Genomic DNA, 6000 nt, shown 5'->3' with positions numbered 1-6000 from the left:
TTTACCATGTTAAATAATGGTTGGAGTCTTGAAAATTTGGATATTTTTACATGCTAGCTTACAAGAAGGTATCAACGTAATGTAATGTTAACGGCCCGGTTTTCACCCGGCTTTTACCCGGTATAATTGTGGCCCGAAAGTGTATTGATTTCATCGGGTCTAGGGCCGGGTTCGGGTCTAATAAATAGACCCGGTGTATATTTCGGGCCGGGTCTGGGTCACATCAAACCCGGCTTCACCCGGCCCATGTGCACCCCTATCTCCTACCAATTTTAGCTCCACTTTTTCCACATCTTCATAAGTGAACTCTATTGCTTCAACACCACCTCCTCCAACATCAAATTTCCAAAATCCAACTGCTTATTTGATACTTTCCTCTTCAGTCTTTGATCCTGCCTGCTATCCAGACACAGCAGAATCTGACTTCTTCTTCTGAGTACAGGATCTGACAAAGTACAATTTGGTGATGCTTCATCTATTTCAATTACTAATGTTGGTCAAGCTTTTCTATATGCTATTGAATCTGAAAGATTTTTTTATTACAACTTATTCACTGTCCTGAAATTATTAAGAACCTTTTAAGTGTATCTAAATTTTCTCAAGATAATTTTGTTTTCTTTGAATTTCATGCTTACCATTGTCTTGTTAAATGTCAGTTCACCAAGAAGATACTCTTGCAAGTTTTTAGAAAGGTTGGCCTATGTAAATTCATCAATATCACAGTACCTCAAAAACAACAATTAGACTCACCCCCTTTTGCCTTTTCTGTACATTGCTCTCTTTTTTATCTGTGGAGTAGAAGATTAGGAAATTTAGCCACTAAAACTGTAAAATCCATTCTTGCACATTGTAAAATAGAAGTGCCAAATGATATTAAAGATCAATCTTTAAGAGTGTGTGAAAATTGTGCAAGGAAAAATTCTATAGTATTCCATATTGTGATTCTTTAACTGTTTACAATACACCCTTGCAATTAATATATTCTGATGTATGGGGGTCTCTCCAGTTATTTCTCACTTAGGATATAGGTATTATGTCACCTTCATTGATGTCTTTTTGTGTCACACCTGCACTTACTGTTAATAAGTCTCAAGTCTATCAAGCTTTCATTCAGTACAAAATTTACATGGAAAATGTGACAAAGTGAAAAATACAAGTCTTACAATCTGATAATAAAGGTGAATATTGTAACACCTTACTACGCATGAGGGATATCTGAGAAACAAATACAAACATGACAAACAAGAAAAACACAAATATGAAAACAGATATAGCAATTAGATCAAGTAGCAGTTAATTACAGTTATGCAAATAGGCAAGCGAAAATAAATGCATACTTAAACAAAACATACAAGTGCATATGATGTATGTCTGCCCTATGGCCGATGAGCTTATCTGTCGATTATACAGCCAAACCCGACATGCCTATACCCGTGTAATCCGGAGCAAGGGGGACAACCTCAACCCTTGCCTCTTACCCAAGTGGTGTTACAATTCTCAACCCAGAGCAAGTGTGACAAAACTCAACCCTTGTATCTTACCCGGTGTCTCAAACTTTTACTTGGAGCAAGTGGACTATGCCATTGCATCTTATCTCGTGTCTCAACTTTTACCTGTAGCAATTGGACAATGCCACTGCATCTTATCCGGTGGTATATCTCAATCAGATTCAATTTTGATTTTCAATTCCATTTTTCATATCATCTCAATTTATTCAAAAATCGTAATTAAAATCAATCCTCATCATTCGTATATATACTTTCATACTCTTTCCTCCTCGTTATCATTTCTCAATATCACACTTCATAATCGTCTTCTTCAATTTACTATCTCAACCCCTCAAATTTCATCCTTAACCCTTCTACCCTCTATTTCACCGGATCTAGAGTCGTAACAGGATTTACAAAAGGTACAAAGACTAACAAAATGATCAAAAACTCGAAACTCCATGTTGCAGCAAAATAGGGTGGTCATGCATATGCATGCCACCCGCGTACGCAAAAATTTGAAGAATTACAGTGCCGTGTACGCATGCATCGTCGGCGTATGCGAGATTGCAATTTTACAGTGCCGCGTATGCATGCATTTGTCCGCGTACGCGAGATTTCTGAGCAGAGCAATACTCGTGTACACATGACCCTGCCGCGTACTCACGCATATCAATATATTCAAAAAGCTGTTAAGTTCAGAAATCAATTTTTCACATCAAACTTCAAATGTGCATAACTTTTTCGTTAAAAATCATTTTTAATCTGTTCTTCGAATGTTATAAACTTTATGAAGCCAATTTTCATTCAAAACAAGTTTCACAGGGTTTGGGGGTCCGAAAGCCAAGTTATGTTCTGCCGAAGTTGGTCAAAAATAAGTTTTTACCAAAATTTTACCATAGTCCTCCACTTTCAAAATTCTCAATCCAATTTCAAATTTAACCATACTAATTCCATACTAAGTACTCCTACACCATAACAAATACTCCTCAATTACTTCTTAATCATTTCAACACCTAAACCGTTCAATTTCCAATTTATTCATTTCAACAACTTCCAACAATTACCATCCATGCGATAATCACACCAAATATACACAATTCCAATCCATCACAATCATTATACATCAATATAATATTCACAAACTCATATCCAACCTCCATTCAATTAGTCACATATCACACACAATTCTATCAACCAAAACATGTAATTCAATCCTCATCAACATCAATATTTATCATTCAATACTTATCAATAATCATCATCAATCTATAACATCATAAAAACACTCCTTCATATACAACCTCATTCCACATTCTATATCATCCTATTCATTCAATCAATTAATTCATGCAATTGAACCTATCTTAAGGCTACTAGCCTAAGTTTCACACAACATTATATATTAACTATAAGAAACTGAAATCTTACATTGGCCAATTTCTTTCCAAGCTTAAAACACCTCAAAACCTCCTCTTCACAAGCTTCCAAGCCAACCCAACAAGTTTTCAGCCACCAGAGTTCCAATTCAAGCACTTCACTCCACCAATTTGACGTCAATTCATATAGATTCAATCTAATTTTCACATAATTTATCAAAATCACACTAGGGTTCCACTAATTCAATAATTCACAAGCGTTTACAGGTTTTTCACCTTATCCACCAATGATTAGAGTGAAAGCCAATAATTACCCACTGCTAGAGTACATGTAAATCATCAAAAATATAAAATTTCTCAATATCCCAAAACTAAGATGCTAAATTGAAGAGAATTAAGAGATGTGTAAGAAATTTCGACTTTCTTACCACTTTGTTCAAATGAATTTGAAGAGCTCAGCGAGGCGATCGCATAGCCGCAAATGGTGCAGGATCGGAGCTCTGAATTGAAAGTTATGGAAGATTGAAATTGAAAGTGGAAAGGGTTTGGGGTTTCTTCCTCAATCTCACTTTCCCAACGTGAATTGCAGAATTGAAGGTGATACATGCTCGAAAAGACAATTGGGGAATTCTAAGGCAAAAGGGCAGACTGTGAATTTCACACTTCCAGAGGGCCCCATCACTAGAGCACGTGTAAAGAAGCTCAAGGAGAGCTTTGGAAACTTGGCAGCGCTTACGCATATGGAGTTACATCAAGTTCTAACCAAGGAAGAATGGGCAAGGCCCATTGGGCTAAGTCAGGATAGCAAGAAGCCCAATAATGCTTTCTGAATTCAGTGGGAGACATAATTTATCATTAAATTTCGAAATTTTAGAATTTTGTTTTAGTTTGTTATACGGTTAAAGTTTGTTAGAAGATTTGTTTTAAATTTGATTTGTTTAGTAGTATTTTTAGGAATTTTAAATTTAAAATCAAATCTGATCTAATCCACTAAGATCAGATCTTATTTAAATTTTAATCTTATCTTATCTTTTAGTTAGTTTGTTAGGGGCCTATTTATACACCTTTGGTGAGACCATTTAGATAACTTTTGATGAATAAATTTCAGTTGCTTTTAAGCACGTTTTATTGTGTGAGAAGTGAGGTGAGTGACTTTCTTTGCTTGTTGCATGAGGAAGATTGGAGGATCCAACACTAAGATGATCTGCATGGTGGTTTCTTTCAGTTTTCGTCCCTCTAATCTAGATTATCAAGGACAAGTTCTTTGAAGGTCTAGTAGGGAATCCTTTCCAGTGACCTAGGTTGCTAAGAACAGGTATCTTAGAGGTCTAGTAAAAAAACCTTTATCTATCTTTTATGTTTCCGCTGTGTTTCTTTATGCCAATAAATTCCTCTTCTTAATGTCATTCTTTTCTTGTCCCTTTTTACTGAATAATCCTTATCTATTGTGATATAACCTTAACACTCGATCTATTCCTTATCATCTGGTATCAGTTACAGGTCGTAGGTAAATTCTTATTTATCTGCACGTTCCAGGATTTTTGTTTAGTCTCTTTATTTTTCTCTTCAATTTCTGCAAATTTACTTTAGCGTTCCCAAAAAAAATGAAAATTTCATCCTTATATTCTATTACTGCAATTTCTATTTATTCAAGTTAACGGAGAAAAAAACGTAAAAAAAAATGTACAAAAAAAAATGAAAAAAAAAAACACAAAATTTTAAATTTTCCCTTTGTTTTATCCTTTCAAACTTTCTTCAGGTTCCAATTAGGAGTCAATTTTGCTAGTTTCTGTCATCTTAGTATTACTTCTTATTTTTCTTCCTTTGTCACATACTTTAATTGTCTTCTTGTCAAGTTGAACGTCCCTATCATTCAGATTATCTTAGTTTGGTGTCTCAATTCCTCATCTTCCGAAGTGCAACTTGTTAAAGCAATCCAAGAGTGGAAAAAGGCAAGAGTGGTGAGCTCATCAGAGGGTAAAAGCCACGTATTGAGTGAAAACACGAGTGTCCTACTCCGAGTGATACACGTGAGAAGAGTGTTGTAAGGTCTTTTCTTTTACAGGTTTATTGATGGCTAACACTGAAGGGAACCCCAATCCACAACTAACTTTCTGCGTCGACGCACTCGCTAGCATCCTTACAAGGATTGAACAACGTCTTGATGACATGGATTCCCGAATTAACTCTTTTTTCCCTAGGCGAAAAGCATGGTCATAAGAATCTGTTCATAATGATTCTACGGAGTCTGAGGAGGAGACTTCATCTAGATCCCTGCATCATGACAACTAGCAGATGTTGATAGTAACCTTAATGCTATCAAGATGCGCATCTTAAAGACAGAAGTGACCCTGAGGCGTACCTGGAATGGGAACGAAAGGTGGAGCTCTTATTTTAGTGTCATAACTACTCTGATGTGAAAAAGGTAAGACTAGCGACTGTAGAATTCTCGGATTATGCTCTTGTCTGGTGGGCCGAGCTGGACAAACAGAAGAGACGGAATGGAAAACCACCAATTCTGTCTTGGGAGAAGATGAAGAAGGTCATGCGACAACGGTTTGTCCCTTCTTACTACTACAGGGAGCTACATCAACGGCTACAACGGTTATACCAAGGTTCTAAGTCTGTAGATGAGTATCATAAGGAGATGGAGATGCTGCTAATCCAAGCAAATATTGAGGAGGAGTCTGAGGCTACTATGGCATGTTTCTTGAGTGGGCTGAACCGAGACATTGCAAATACTATAGAATGTCACCCATTTGTGAATATGGAAGACTTGGTGAACCTAGCTATCAAGGTGGAAAGACAGCAAAAGGTGAAAGGGCTGCAAAATTCTTCTCTAACTCTACTTCACGGTGGGATTCGAGAGGTGCTAATTTCGGGGAGAAGACTGGATCCAAACCTACCGAATCAAAGGAGAAGCCTATAGAGCAGCACAGGAAGACGCACACACCTAATTCCACTTCTAAACCTCCTGCACGACATCGTGATATTACCTGCTTTAAGTGCCGCGAATTAGGCCATTATGCTTCCCAGTGTCCAAATAAAAGGACCATGGTAATTAAAGCAAATGATATTTTCTCAAAATCTAATAACTCAGATGGGTATGAGGACATGCCACATACGGATGATGC

Source organism: Arachis hypogaea, chromosome 16 (genome assembly GCF_003086295.3).
Source record: "Arachis hypogaea cultivar Tifrunner chromosome 16, arahy.Tifrunner.gnm2.J5K5, whole genome shotgun sequence".
In the NCBI taxonomy this organism is placed as follows: Eukaryota; Viridiplantae; Streptophyta; class Magnoliopsida; order Fabales; family Fabaceae; genus Arachis; species Arachis hypogaea.
Note: the sequence above shows the minus strand (reverse complement) of the source record.